We start from the raw sequence: 15,652 nt of genomic DNA on the forward strand, positions 1-15,652 counted from the left end.
GTATGACTCTCTAAATCTCTCTTTTGTGGTATTTCTGGATCCTTACCAAGGCTGTGATGGTATATGCCTTCTCTCAAGATATATGGTATTTGTGGTATAAGGCATAGCGACATTGCCTTCTCTCTCACCCTACTCTAATAAGGCTTTAATATCTGGAGCTCATAGGTGGGAGATAAAGTATACATACTTACAAGACATTTATTGTATAGTCAAACCATGGATCCAAAGAAACAAATCAATAAGCCAAATCAAGATGTGCATGTGTGGCGAATGAATGGTGTATGGTGATGATGGTGATAACAATGGTGAAAGTCTAATTCTACTTTTGCTCTTTTGAGGGGATACATACCTTCCTTGCTTTTTGAAACTTTATGAGGAGAATGAGATGCTCTTCTTTTTCTTTCCTCTCAGGTGGGTATCTTGTACCCCTAATTCTACTGTCGGACACTTGTCCATTTTTACCTCTCGTCTCACTTTTTCTTTCTTTCGAGGTTCCGGACACTTGCCCCTTTTTATTTCCTCGTTTATTATTATTTTTTTCTTTTCTTTTCTTCTCTTTTCTTTTTTTTCTTTTCAGAGCACTCATCTCTTGAGATAATATAGCAAGTGGTAGTAGCAAGATAACTTGAGCATTTATTTCACAAGGAAAAACAGAAATATTTTTGGTTATTCTCTCCCGGATTAGGAGTAGAATATTTTTGGGTGGTTCTGGAGATGGAAATGAGTGGATATATATGGATGGTACTTCCGGAGTAGAAGTAGCATATATGAGTGAATGTGCAAGTGAAATCTTGATTTAACCACATGACAAGCTCCTAAGGGTCTACACAGCTTGACCACACTCAATGCTCATAAGCAGTAAATAGTAAATGTGTGGCTCAAAGTCTAGCAAGCATGTATATATAGCTGTGGTAGGAATTTAAACTTTCATCATACAGGAACTCATCATGCAATATTTTAAAGATTTTTCAAAGATAAAATTCTCCAGAATTCTAGCATCTCTAGGAACAGATAAACAGCAGCTCAACCTTCCCATATCATATCCGTTAACAACTTAGATTTCAGATCAAGTTTTTATCCCACAAGTTTAGATCTAGAGCAAGCTTTAAATTATAACAGTTATGTCTAAACTTGAGAGAGAACTTCAAATGTGCAAATTAGGCAGAGCAACTATTCATCATATCCATGCTAGAGTTTTATTATTAAGATTCAGATTAGCATAGCCACTTTTTTTATTTATTAAACACACTAAGCAAAAGATATATATAAGCACAAAATCTTTATTTGGTTTTTCAAAGTTTATGTATTTTAATATTCTAATATAATATAAGTATAAAGAGATGTAGTTATACTTAGCGAGATAAATGGGGGTGCTCTCCCCCAAGCTGAATTTTGACGTAATTTTTATTGATGTAGCTAGCAGGTGGCAGAGGTGTATTTGAAAGTCAGCAGCATTCTGACAGCGATTAGAATGTCCTCCGTCTGCTAGTATTCTTGATTCTTAAATTCTGTGGAGCTCAAATAGATAACAAAGCTTGTGGAACTAATTAAGTGTTAGCATAAATATCTAGCCTTCATCATGTTGAGCTTCCTCAATAAATATTACTCCCTGTTTTTATATTTTTATTTTATAAAGCAGAAAAGAAATATTTATTTTATTTTTATGCCACCACAGTGAAGGTACTTATGGGTTTTATGCCACTCGTATTCACACATAGGGCTTAGTATTTTTTAACATTTTTATTTTCTTTTCAAGATAGCATGATTAACTAATAATCTATTTAAGGAAAGTAAATAATTAAAGGGAAAAGGAAATGCAGAAAGGATAAATATGGATAACTACCGATCTTACCTTTCGACGAGGGTTCAATATTTTAAGTCTTCTTAACAAGACTTCTCACCGTGTTCATTCTTCAGGTGCGTCATTTGATTCAGGTGCGGACCTTGACGTCTGCACCTCTTGATACGGTGTCACCCATGTTCTTCATTTGCCCAGCAGTTCGAAGTGCGGCGTTGGCAGTAACCTGCTCAGAGAGACAAGGCAGAAATCAAGTGCATGGGTCCTGTTGGTGGAAAACACCAACAGAACCTAAAGTGTATTTGTTCTTCTCTAACACTAAGCATAGTGAGCAAGACAAAGTTGATGGATGAAAAGTTCATGAGTGTAGCACTTATAACATTTGTCAGATCAGATCGCTCAACCTTATGAAAAGATAATCTATCTATGTATATGTCTTTTTCTTTATATCTCTCAATGATTGAATGTGTAACATTATAGCTCATATGATTAGGAGTGTGGGATCATGGAGGTAGTATTAAGAACAAGGATTAAAGGACTAAACATGTTGAATCAGCTGGGTTGGTTAATCTAGAGTTGTAAATCATACATCTTTGTCTCTTTTATTTATATGAACGCTAGAACCAAGGAGAAGCTTATAGAAGTGATAGTCAAGTACCTTAAGGTGTTACCTTACTTGAAGAGTGATGGTACCATCTCACCTTGTGGAAGCTTCCCATTCGTAGTGGTTGTGTATCTTGTTTATGTACTTTGTCTTCTTCCATGGATCATCTCTCTATGATGAATGAGCTATGTCCTTGTGCAAATTGTTAAACTTCATGTGTCACTCTCTTTGTCTCTAATGTGAGTTTATCTCAGGACTTCCCAAAACGATATTGAAAGTTTTTCTACAGGGGTTAGTCCGACAAAAATATACCAATGTCTACACAAGCAGTTTTTAGTTCAATAACCGAACTAGACTCCATGTCTAATCAGATTAAGGAAGGCTGTTTAACCTAAGCACCATGCTTAATTTAGAAGCCAATAGAAGTATGTGCAGTACTTCCAAACTAACACTTACTAGTAAATAGACAAAGGTAACATGACAGCATTTATAGAGATCTACTCAAGTGGAGATGAAGTAGTGTGATTAGTATTTAACAAATTGAGCATGTCTTAAAGGTAGGGACAACCAACATAGCAACATGGAAAAGGATGTTTTTATGTAAAGTACTCCCCCAAGTTTGAATTTTGCAGAATTCAAGTTTGGATGAATTTAATTCAGTGTTGCATGATGATTGGTTGGACATGCCTTGTACTTGCTTGTCATTCATCTGATCTTCTTGTTCCAATCCTGGAAAGGTTAGTGACAAGAATACCCGAAAGAATATTTTCACAATTATCCTTATATGCTCAATACACAAGGTAATGTTGTAAATAATTAAAACCTCATGTTACGATCTGATCAGTGCTTATTTTAAGACACTAAGCTTGTCCTTGGGAAACCATCAATTTATGTCGGCGAAGTGGTTTCCCTTCCAACGCTGACCTATATCAAGATCAACTCAATGAGATCCACAATATTTATTATAGACATATGCATCGACAACCGCCCTTTTAAAGTTTTTATAAATAGAAAGGAAGAGGGGGTTGGAGATCTCAAATGTGGTGATGTTGGAGAGACCAATAGATTGGGAAGATGTTGCATATAAGCATGGAGTAAACAAAGTGGCTATGAAATAAATTACATGCTCATTAATATTATTGCAAGGATTTGAATTATCCCTGCTTGAAGGTCTCTTATGGAACCAAAAGTCTAAACCATCAGCATCTGAAAGATTTAAGGTCAGAATTCCTTCCTCCCTTGGAGAATTTTGGGGTATTGATGGTTTAGGATCGATAGCTAAAGTTTGGGATTGAAGTGGTTGTGATCTAGCTATCGAAACTTCTTCTTCTTGTCTAGGAACTGGTTCTGTCTCTTTCTCAGGGATATAAAAGCTAGGAGACTTTCCGCTCATTAAATCAATCAAATTCCAAGCTTCACTAGCAGGTAGGTGATAGAAGGATCCTCTAGAGGCTGTATTCAAGGTTTGCTTATTTTCCCCACTAAGGCCCTCAAAAAAGTGAGTTAGAAGAACTTCTTCTGGAATAGAAAGCTTTGGGTCAGTGAGAGTAAGGTTAATAAAGCGGTCCCATGATTTGCCAAGAGATTCTTCTTCCAGTTGTCTAAAAGAAATAATCTCACGCCGAAGTTCCGCCACTTTAGAGATTGGAAAATATTTTAAAAGAAAACTATTATGTAACTCCTTCCAATCTCCATGAACACTCTCTACTTTGAGTTTATACCAATGTCTAGCTTTTCCTGTTAAAGAGAACGGAAAGAGCTTCCATTTAAGGGTCTAATCAGACATGCCTTCAATGCGAAGGAGGTCACAGACTTGATAAAACTCTCTTAGGTGTGTGTTTGGGTTTTCCTCACCTTCTCCTGAGAAAGGTTGTTTTTGAACAAATTCTATGTATTCGGGGTCTATCTCAAAACTAGATGCTATGATAGGCTTTGAAGATTTTGGTGGTTCGAGATGTGTGCCCGTAGGTCTATGAAATTCATAGATAGACATGTTTGAATTCATAATAGACCAGAGATCAAGGATTAGATAAGAAGAAAGAGTAGCAGAGATAAGGCAAAGGATAAAAGGAAAAATATTTTTTTTTATTTTTCTTAGAAAATGATTAAGCTAGTTCGTAGTCAACTCAGCAACCGTTTCCCAGGCAACGGCGCCAAAAATGCTTGTTGACACTTGCTAACACCACTTGAATACTAGGTTGTCATCCCCAGCATGGCACTAGAGTTTACTATGGTATTTATACGCACACAGATAATCCACAAGTGCACGGATACCGTTATAACTTTTACCCGGTTAAAGGTTTTATCGTATCCACAGGGAAACGGGAGAACTGATCTACGCTCTAACTTAACCAAGATAAGTAAATAGGTGTAAATAGGAAAGATGGTAGAATCGAATAAGAACAATATTAAAGGTAAGATAACTGTGAGTGATAATATGGGAATAGAGAATAGAGAAATCTAGTATATGGGCGATGGTAGCAGAATAGAGAGGATAACTATGGTTTCTCTACTTCAAAGGGGTATGTCTATGTCTGGGACGAACCACGTGATAAGAGTACACCACAAAGGATGCTTATCCTTAGGCCGATAAACCCTACCCGTCCTGCTAACGAGAGGTGGACTACAAGGGACCAACGTAACTGTCACCTACGCGGCCTACCACACGATCCAGCTAGATAGGGGATATCCACAAGTAATCTAGGTCTAAGCACCACGCTTGCACCTATATTACAACTCTCACCTATAGCGTCCTATAGATTAAAGTACTCAAAAGAGTTGTGAACCAGAACATACATAATTAGTAATTGCATAATGAATTAGAAGTAGATTACCAGAGTCATCCCATGAGCAAGCTTGATTAGAGCTTGATCATGACGAAGTACAACCGGAGGAAGAACCGACAGGCCGGCCTCTCCTCTAATCCTCCTTCGCTCTCCATCTTGCTACTATCTAGATCTACTCTAGTTTAGAGAAGAGAGGAGAGCTCTCATCTCTAAACCCTAGCTTTTGCTCTGTCTATGAATAATGAATAATGATCAAGGGGTGCCTCCTCTAGGGGCCAGGGGGTCTGGTTATATAGTCCCCTCAGGTGAACCTGGGCCGTCGGATCAAACCGACATTGATTGAACGGTTATTCTTGATCCTTTAGGTCGGTGGAGATCTCCCGAGAGAAAGTGTCCTGATTGGGCTCCAAGTCAGGGCGGGCGCCCAGGGCAGGAGGGCGGGCGCCCTGCCTCTGGCCCCGTTCGGCCTCCGCTTCCTTCCCGTGGCTTCTGGAGTCTTCTAGATGTAAGATATTTGCGCGGCACGTTAATATCTCTATGTAATCCTGACGTGTGGGCCTTTCTTCCGTATTTCCTGATAACCCCCTACAGAAATAGACAAACACCAAAACTCATGGAATTCTATCAGATAAAACCCTAAGTCTAGATGTTGATTTCATTTAGATCCTTTTCTTTGTTTATTTGATAATTAAATTTGATACTTAAGGACCGTCAACAGGCATGTCTGATGAGACCCTTAAATGGAAGCTCTTTCCATTCTCTTTAACAGGAAAAGCTAGACATTGGTACAAACTCAAAGTAGGTAGTGTTCATGGAGATTGGAAGGAGTTATATAATAGTTTTCTTTTTAAATATTTTCCAATCTCCAAAGTGGCGGAACTTCGGCGTGAGATTCTTTCTTTTAGGAAACTAGAAGAAGAATCTCTTGGCAAATCATGGGACCGCTTTATTAACCTTACTCTCACTGGCCCAAAGCTTTCTATTCTAGAAGAAGTTCTTCTAATTCACTTTTTTGAGGGCCTTAGTAGGGAAAATAAGCAAACCTTGAATATAGCCTCTAGAGGATCCTTCTATCACCTACCTACTAGTGAAGCTAGGGATTTAATTGATTCATTGAGTGAAAACTTTCCTAGCATTTATATCCCTGAGAAAGAGAAAGAACCAGTTCCTAGACTAGAAGAAGAAGTTTCGATAGCCAGATCACAACTACTTCAATCCCAAACTTTAGCTATCGATCCTAAACCATTAATACCCCAAAATTCTCCAAGGAAGGAAGGAATTCTGACATTAAATCTTTCAGATGCTGATGGTTTAGACTTTTGGTTCCATAAGAGACCTTCAAGCAGGGATAATTCAAATCCTTGCAATAATGGTAATCTTAGAGAATGTCCTGGTTCCTATTATGAAGAAGTCGAGGATGACATATCAAGTGAAGGAGAGCTAAGACATATAGAAAATTCTATCTGCTCCCCTTCCATGTTCACAAGTTCTAAATCCATCCTTAACCTTAGAGACCCCTCTTATCCCTCTCCTTTTAAGTCTCATGATGATCCTAACAATCCATCAAGATGATCAAACCATAGGAGTCATAAAGACCATGAGGATGACATGTCAAGTAATGTCATAGAAGGAGAGCTAAGACATATAGAAAATTCTAACACCTCCCCTTTCCTGATCACAAGTTCTAAATGGCTAGAATGTGTAGAATGGATGGATAAGGAAGAAGCCTTGATGGATTCTGACTTTGGCTCAATTTCAAATGGTGAGTTCTTGACTCCCTTTGAAGATGAGATTCATCCAACTACAGCAGAGGACATAGGTGAGACCAATCCAGGAGAAACTCCGAACATTCAGATTGGAGACGAAGATAACATTAATGAGCATGGAATTTATTTCATAGCCACTTCGTTTACTCCATGTTCATATGCAACATCTTCCCAATCTATTGGTCTCTCTAACATCACCACATTTGAGATCTCCAACCCCCTCTTCCTTTATATTTATAAAAACTTTAAAAGGGCGGTTGTCGATGCATATGTCTATAATAAGTATTGCAGATCTCGTTGAGTTGATCTTGATATAGGTCAGCGTTGGAAGGGAAACCACTTCGCCGACATAAATTGATGGTTTCCCAAGGACAAGCTTAGTGTCCTCAAATAAGCACTGATCAGATCGCAACATGAGCTTTTAATTATTTGCCATATTGCCTTGTGTATTGAGCGTATAAAGAATAATTGTAAAAATATTCCTTCGGGTATTCTTGTCACTAACCTTTCCAGGATTGGAGCAAGAAGATTGGATGAATGACAAGCACAAGGTATGTCCAACCAATCATCATACAACATTGAATTAAATCCAAACTTAAATTTTGCAAAATTCAAACTTGGAGGAGTACTTTACATAAAAACATCATTTGCCATGTTGCTATATTGGTTGTCCCTACCTTTGAGACATGCTCAATTTATTAAATACTAATCACACTACTTCATCTCCACTTGAGTAGATCTCTATAAATGCTCTCATGCTACCTTTATTTGCTTTAGTATATGTCTAGGTTTGGAGTAGTTTCATTTATCTCTTAAATAAGCATGGTGCTTAGTTTAGGAATGATGATCTTACTTCCAAGGGATTTTAAATTAAGCATGGTGCTTAGGTTAAAATGTCCACCTAAATCAAATTAGACATGGTGTCTAGGTTGATTTTTGAGCCGATAGTATGCTATAGTAGATATTGGATATTTTGTTGGACTAACCCCTGCAGGAAAACTTTCAACATCGACCTGGGAAGTCCAGAGACAAACTCACATTGGAGACAAAGAGAGAGACACATGAAGTTTAACAATTTACATAAGGAAGACATAGCTCATAAGAGATGACCCATGGAGGGTGCCACAAACACGATGCACACCCGCTAAGAAAGAAAAGCTTCCACAAGGTGATACTGTACCATCACTCTTCAAGTAAGGTAACATCTTAAGGTATGTGACAATCACTTTTATAAGCTTCTCCTTGGTTTTGGCGTTCACATAAATATGACAAACATGTATGATTTATAACTCCAAATCAACCAACCCAACTGGTTCAGCATGTTTAGTCCTTTAATCTTTGTTCCTAGTACTACCTCCATGATCCCACACTCCTAATCATATGAGATAAAATGTTGCACATTCAATCTTTGGGAAGATATAACGAAAAAGACATATACATAGATAGATTATCTTTCCATAAGGTTGAGCGATCTGATCTGACAAATGTTTTAAATGCTACACTCATGATCTTATTATTCATCAACTTTGTCTTGCTCACTATGCTTAAGGTCAGAGAAGAATAAATATACTTTTGGTTCTGTTGGTATTTTCCACCAACAGGGCCCATGCACTTGATCTCTGCCTTGTCTTTATGAGTAGGTACACTTCGAGCAAAACATGGAGGAGTTTTACAACTCCCGGACTCCACCAAGTGAAGGATCTGGATCTACGAGCACAAACACACTGAGCAGGATGATGCCAATGCCGCACTTCGAACTACTGGGCAAACGAAGAACATGGGTGACACTGTATCAAGAGGTACAGATGTCAAGGTCCACACCTGAATCAAATGACGCACCTAAAGAATGAACACGGTGAAAAGTCTTGTTCAGAAGACTTAAAACATTGAACCCTCGCCGAAAGGTAAAAATCGGTAATTATCCATATTTATCCTTTCTACATTTCCTTTTCTCTTTAATTATTTACTTTCATTAAATGGCTTGTTAGTTAATCATGCTATCTTGAAAAGAAAATAAAAATGTTTAAAACATTAAGCCCCATGTGAGTATGCTCGTGGCATAAAACCCATAAGTACATTCACTGTGGTGGCGTAAAAATAAAATAAATATATTCCTGTCCTATAGAAATAAAAATATAAAAATAAATTTATGATCCTACCAAAGAGAGTAATATTTATTAGAGGAAGCTCAACATGATAAAGGCAAAGATATTTTTATGCTAACACTTAACCAGTTCCACAAAGCTTTGTTGTCTATTTGAGCTCCACAGAATTTAAGGATCAAAGAAGACTAGCAGACGGAGGACATCCTAATCGCTGTCAGGGTAGTGCCGACATTCAAATACACCTCCGCCACCTGCTAGCTACATCAGAAGAAATTACGTCAAAATCCAGCTTGGGGAAGAGCACCCCCATTTATCGAGCTAAGTGTTTCTACTCGCATTTATACTTTACTCAAATAATAAAAAGATGCATAATCATAAAAACCCAAATAAAGATTTTATGCTTATATATATATATTCTTAGTTTGCTAAATAAATAAATAAATAAAGTTTGCTATGAACCCTCATGATAAGCTCTCACATGGAAATGATGAATAGTTGCTCTGCCATGATTAGTTCTCAAAATTGAATTCTCTCTCAAGTTTAGGCATGACTGTTATGAATTAAGATTTGCTCTAAACCTGAACTTGTGGGAAGAGTACTTGATCTAAAGTCTAAGTCGTTAACGCATATGATATGAGAAGGTTGAGCTACTGTTTATCTGTTCCTAGAGATGCTAGAATTCTAGAGAATTTTATCTTTAGAAATCTTTAAAATGTTGCATGATGAGTTCCTGTATGATGAGAGTTTAAAATCCTACCGCAGCCACATATACATGCTTATTAGACTATAAACCATACATTTACTTTTTACTACTTATGAGCATTGAGTGTGGTCAAGCTGTGTAGACCCTTAGGAGTTTGTCATGCGGTTAAAGTCAAGATTCACTTGCACGTTCACTCATACATGCTGCTTCTACTCCAGAAGTACGCATCTACATACATCCATTCATTTCCATCTCCAGAGTCACCCAAAATTATTCTACTCCTATCCAGGAGAGAATAGCCAAAAACATTATCCTATCCCTGTTATTCGCCGTGAAATAAATACTCGAGATATTTTGGTTACTACCAATTGCTACATTAATCCAAGAGGGTGAGTGCTCTGAAAAAAGTGAATACGAGGAAATAAAAAGGGGCAAGTGCCCAGAACCTCGATGAAAAGAAAAAGTGAGACGAGAGGTAAAAATGGACAAGTGTCCGACAGTAGAATTAGGGATACAAGATACCCACCTGAGAGAAAAGAAAAAGAAAATATAGAGCATCTCATTCTCCTCAAAAAGCTTCAAAGTGCAAGAAAGGTATGTATCCCCTCAAAAGAGCAAAAGTAGAATTAGACTTTCACCATCATCACCATACACCATTCATTCGCCACACATGCACATCTTGATATTGACTTATTGACTTGTTTCTCTGGATCCATAGTTTGACTATGCAATAAATGTCTTGTAAGTATGTATACTTTATCTCCCACCTATGAGCTCCAGATATCAAAGCCTTATTAGAGTAGGATGAGAGAGAAGGCAATGTCACTATGCCTCATACCACAAATACCACATACTTTGAGAGAAGGCATATACCATTACTGTCTTAGTAAGGATCCAGAAATACCACAAAAGAGAGAATTGAGAGAGTCATACAAGGAATCTCTGAGTTTTATTTTGAAAATCTACAAAAACTCTAGAGCTATAGTTGATCAAATACAAGAGACATGGCGCTTGACTTGACCGTTCTATCTTTTAACTGCTCAATACACAAGTGACGGTTGCAAGCCCCATGGTGGAAGGAAAAATAAGTAAGTTTAAATCTTAACAGTTTACCCTAACCCAGAGATGAGATCTTGTTTGAACGCATGTGTACCTTTAAGGCATAAAACCACTGCAGAAACTCTTTAGTCCATCCTTGCTCAGGGACGAGCAAGAGGTAAGCTTGGAGGAGTTGTTGACGATCCTTAAGTACCAAATATAATCATCAAATAAATAAAGAAAAGGATCCAAATGCAACCAACACCCAGACTTAGGGTTTTATCTCACAGAATTCCATGAGTTTTTGTGTTTGTCTATTTCTGCAGGGGGTTATCAGGAAATATGGAGGAAAGGCCCACATGTCGGTTTTACATAGAGATATTAATGTGCCGCGCAATTTTCTATCATCTAGAAGACTCCAGAAGCCACGGGAACGAATGGGAAGCCGAGCGGGCTCGGGGACAGGGCGCCCGCCCTCCCCCGTTGGGCGCCCGCCCTGGTGTTTCGGCCAATCACGTTCTACTTCACGGATCATGCTCCACCGACCTAAAGGATCAAGGAAAACCGTGCGATTAATGTCGGTTTGATCCGACGGCCTAGATTCACTTGAGGGGACTATATAAGCAGGCCCCCTGACCCCTAGAGGAGGCACCCCTTGATCCCTATTCATTATTTATAGACAGAGCAAAAGCTAGGGTTTGGAGATGAGAGCTCTCCTCTCATCTCTAAACTAGAGTAGATCTAGATAGTAGCGAGATGGAGGGCGAGGGAGGATTGGAGGAGAGGCCGGCCTGTCGGTTCTTCCTCCGGTTGTACTTCGCCATGATCAAACTCTAATCAAGCTTGCTCATGGGATGACTCTGGTAATCTACTTCTATTTCATTATGCAATTACTATCCATGTATTTTCTGGTTCACAACTTTTTTGAGTACTTTAATCTATAGGACACTATAGGTGAGGGTTGTAGTATAGGTGTAAGCGTGGTGCTTAGACCTAGATTACTTGTGAATAGCCCCTGTCTAGCCGGATCGTGTGGTAGGCTGCGTAGGTGACAGTTATGTTGGTCCCCTGTAGTCCACCTCTTGTTAGCAGGACTGGTAGAGTTTATCGGCCTATGGATAAGCATCCTTTGTGGTGTATTCTTATCACGTGGTTTGTTCCAAACATAGACATACCCCTTTGAAGTAGAGAAACCATAGTTATCCTCTCTATTCTCCTACCATCGCCCATATACTAGATTGCTCTACTCTCTATTCCCATTTTATCACCCATTGTTATCTTACCTTTAATATTGTTCTTATTCAATTCTACCATCATTCCTATTTTACACCTATCTATCTATATAGGTTAAGTTAGAGCGTAGATTAGTTCTCCCGTTTCCCTGTGGATACGATAAAACCTTTAACCGGGTAAAAGCTACAGCGGTATCCGTGTGCTTGTGGATTTATTTGTGTGCGTATAAATACCATAGTACACTCTAGTGCCATGCTGGGGATGACAACCTAGTATTCAAGTGGTGTTAGCAAGTGTCAACACCCTTCATGTCCAACAAGGTGCCAATTACGCTTTCAAACACATTCTTCTGAACGTGCATACCATCGATCGCGTGGCGGACGTCTAACTCTGGCCAGTATTCCAAATACTCAAAGAAAATCGACTTCTTCTTAAATGTAGCCCCTGGAGCTGGGTTGACATTCTTTCTTGGTTTTCCATCTTTTGTCTTCTTCCCAAAAACAAATTTGAGTTTGCTGACTATGCTGAAAACTCTTTGGTCTTTACTGTTACCTGATGGAGCAGTAGTCTGTAGTTCACTATTATTGTCAAAGTACTTATCCATCTTTTTCAGCCGATACTTGTGTCCTTTTGATAAGAAGCGTCTGTGCCTCATGTACACTATCTTCTTAGATGCAGTTAGGGACACGTAAGCGGTGTCATCTATGCATACCACACAACCAAGCTTTCCCTTGAACTGCCCTGATAATGTAAAGAGAGCTGGGTAGTCATTGATCGTGACAAAGATAATTGCTCTCAGTGTGAATGATTCTTTGTGGTACTCGTCCAACATTTGAACACCTGTTTCCCACAGTATCTTCATGTCCTGCATTAAGGGCTCCAAGAAAACATCCATATCAACTCCAGGTTGTGTAGGTCCAGAGATAAGAATGGTTAGTAAAAGGTACTTTCGCTTCTGCATCAACCATGGAGGGAGGTTATAGATGGTGAGGATCACTGGCCATGTGTTGTGCTTGCTGCTCCTCTCAGTAAATGGATTCATTCCGTCAGTACTCAGTGCAAACCTAACATTCCTTGGTTCATTAGCAAAGTCCTTGCGGTTTTCATTGAAATCTTTCCACTGCTGGCCATTGGTTGGGTGCCGAAGCTTCCCATCGTCTTTGTGCTCATCAGAAGCATGCCAACTCATAAGTTGGGCATTCTCTGGGTTAGCAAACAAGCACCTCAATCGATCGATCACATGAAGGTACCACATCACCAAAGCAGGAATCTTTTTCTGCGCATAATAGTCTACTTCTTCATTTTCTTTGCCGGTGGGTTTTGAACTACTCTTCTGGGTCTTTTGTTGGGCCTTCTTTTGTTTTTCCCTTAGGCGCAAAGGCAACACACTCTTCCTCTATGTAGTCTTTATTTTTCTTGAACCTACTTGCACCACACTTGGGACAGCTATCCAAGTCCATATAATCATCGCCTCGATATAGGATACAGTGATTTCTACAAGCGTGGATCTTCTCAACACCCATTGTGAGTGGGCTGATTAGCTTCTTTGCATAATATATGTTAGCAGGCATTTTGTTATCCTTAGGAAGCATGTCTGTGATAATGCTTAAGAACGCATCAAAGCCAGCATCAGAAAGACCATATCTAGCTTTGCACACCATCAACTTTAGCCCAGGCCGCAGCGTCGTGAACTCTTTGGTGCAACCCTTGGACTCATCATACAAAGGCTCTTCTGCTGCCTTCATTAGGGCCTCCGTACCTTTCATGAAGAACTCTGATGGATCTTCCGCATGACGACGCAACATTGCCTCTAGAAATTCTATATCTTCCGCAGCCATGTTAGTTTCGGTGTCATCTTCATTTCCTCTAGTAAAACCATGATCAGGAACATTTGGCACAACATGTTCAGTGGCTAGACCATCGGTATTAGGTTGTTGTGTCTCGTGTACGAACTCAAACCCGTCAATAATTCCAGTTGTATAAGGCGCAGAGCTACCCTCTCCATGCTTCGTCGAAATCAAGTAATCTTTCATAAATCCTTGACGGACCAGATGAGTAAGGATTTGTTGAATGTCATCAGATACAACAAGATTTCTACAATCCATGCATGGACAATGTATGTGCGTCTTTCTTGTTCTTGAAGCATGGTTTTGAGCAGCATCAATAAAACCCTGGACCTCAGTTATGTATGATGGATCTAGTCTTGATAAATTATACATCCAAAATGACCTCTCCATCACTACCTGTAAAACACCATTCATATGATCTAAGGGTTTACAAAGGATTTATCTAGGGTTTATTAGCTAGGGTTTATGGTTAAGCTTGAGATTAAAGGAAAAAACCTAAGTTACATAATTAAAAAATAATCTAAGTATAGCATAACTATATAAATACATCATTCATTATAAATAGATAGATGATGTGGAAGGTGATAATAAAAAACCTAACTACCATATAATTAAAAAAAATAAAAAATCAATAATTATCTCTCTACATAAATATACAAGAACAGACCATTGGTTTAATCTTGTAAAAACTAGCTAAATTGAGAAGCGAACATGTTGAGAGGCATTATCCAACCATATTAAGCAACCCCATCTAACCATATCAACAAATAAAGACAAGAAGCTAGCTATTCTTCTCTCTCACTCATAAAACATACATACATGTGGATAAAAAAATTAAAAAATTTATAAAGAGAGAGAGACGTAAATTAGAAAACCTAAGTATAGCATAACTATATAAATACAACATTCATTATAAATAGATAGATGATGTGGAAGGTGACAATAAAAAACCTGACTACCATATAATTAAAAAAAATCAACAATTATCTCTCTACATAAATATACAAGAACACACCGTTGGTTTAATCTTGTAAAAACTAGCTAAATTGAGAAGCAAACATGTTGAGACCATATTAAACAACCCCATCTAACCATATCAACAAATGAAGACAAGAAGCTAGCTATTCTTCTCTCACTCATGGTGAAACCCTAGATCCAAAAAGTGGCTCAAATTGAGCTAGAATGAGCAAATTGAGGCAATAGGCACATAAACTAACCTCTTTTAGCAACCTCCTTCCTAGAAATGAAGATCAAAACCTTCCCCCTTGTATTTTGAGAAATCTGAAACTCCAAAATCGCCTCCAATGGAAGGTGAGTGCGAGATACTGTTCTGGTCGGGGAGGAAGAAGGGGTATTTATACAGAGATAACACAGGCGGTTGCTTAAGTCAACAACCTGTGATAAATTGTTTCCACAGGCGGTCGAAATCTCGGACACCGCCCTATTTATACCACAGACATATCGTAACTGGAACCGCCTGTAGTATAAAAAGAGGGCGCCAGAGCCTGATTCTACTACCAACCCATCATATTACCGCCAGATGGACATCTGTACTAAAAAGACACCATTGAAGTGAACCGGGTCTCGAACGGGTCTCGAACGGTGGTACACAGCCATTACCCACTATACGTACTGTTGTCAATGAAGACTATTTTCATCGACGATTCGATCTTCACAAGAACTTTTTCAAAAAATTGATCCCAATCCGCTTGATCATAAGCCTTGATGACAACTACCATACACACATAACTCATTAATATGTGAAAAAAATA

Source organism: Sorghum bicolor, chromosome 4 (genome assembly GCF_000003195.3).
Source record: "Sorghum bicolor cultivar BTx623 chromosome 4, Sorghum_bicolor_NCBIv3, whole genome shotgun sequence".
Taxonomy (NCBI): Eukaryota; Viridiplantae; Streptophyta; class Magnoliopsida; order Poales; family Poaceae; genus Sorghum; species Sorghum bicolor.